The sequence below is a fragment of the Dipodomys spectabilis genome, unplaced genomic scaffold, assembly GCF_019054845.1.
Source record: "Dipodomys spectabilis isolate Male_0828 unplaced genomic scaffold, ASM1905484v1 ptg000571l, whole genome shotgun sequence".
Classification (NCBI taxonomy): domain Eukaryota; kingdom Metazoa; phylum Chordata; class Mammalia; order Rodentia; family Heteromyidae; genus Dipodomys; species Dipodomys spectabilis.
In genome coordinates this window covers 398984-399864 of record NW_024871248.1, presented here as the reverse complement: position 1 = coordinate 399864, position 881 = coordinate 398984, and positions in this window count along the sequence as shown.

The window sequence follows — 881 nt, the reverse complement described above, 5'->3', positions numbered from 1 at the left end:
TCAGGCCTACAACTAGCCAAAAAGTAAAACAAAACAAAACATCAGGAGACCATAGCAGACTCCAGCATCTGGGAGAGTACATCCAGCACATCCGAACTCGCCCAGAGCACCTGTAGAAACAAACAGGAGCAATCTAGGCTGCTCAACCATTCTAAAGGCGGGAACTGCCAGTGATCTACAGCAGAGAGCTGGGAATCCTGTGTGGGTCAGACCAGCAGCTGGAGGTCGGCCCCCAACAGAACTGAGATCAGGTACAGACTCTCTCTACCAGCACAGAAACAGTAATCAAGCAAAGACAGACACCTATTGACCAAAACAAAATTTCAGATTAGTCTGCAATAATCCCTGAATCCCCATGAGAAAATCACAGAGAAATATTACAAGGTTTATCAACACCTAGGATAGCAAGCTATCTCTAAAAGCCAGCAGCAATCCAGGGGAGAGCCCCAGTGGGAGAAAAGCAGGAATGGAAGACAAACACTATATCCAAGACATGCTGGAGGCAATGACTCAAGAATAAAGTGAGAAATAGACCAGAATTTGAAAGAACACTGGGTCGAAATACCAAAAGAGGTGCAGGACATCAAACAGGAGATGCATGCAAAAATAGAGGTAGCACACACCTCACTAAGCCGTGAGATAAGTGACAAAATAGAGGCAGTACATACCTCATTAAGAGGTGAGATTAGTATTTTGAAAACCAACATTGAATCCATTGAAATCAACAATGAGTCCCTTTCCTCCATGCAAACCACAATGGAAACCACAGTTAACAGAGTGAACAAAATGGAATACAGAAGACAGAATACATCAACTGGACCAAAAAATGACAGATATTGAAAAATCACTTAAATTATACCAAAGGGAAATTCAAGGACAAG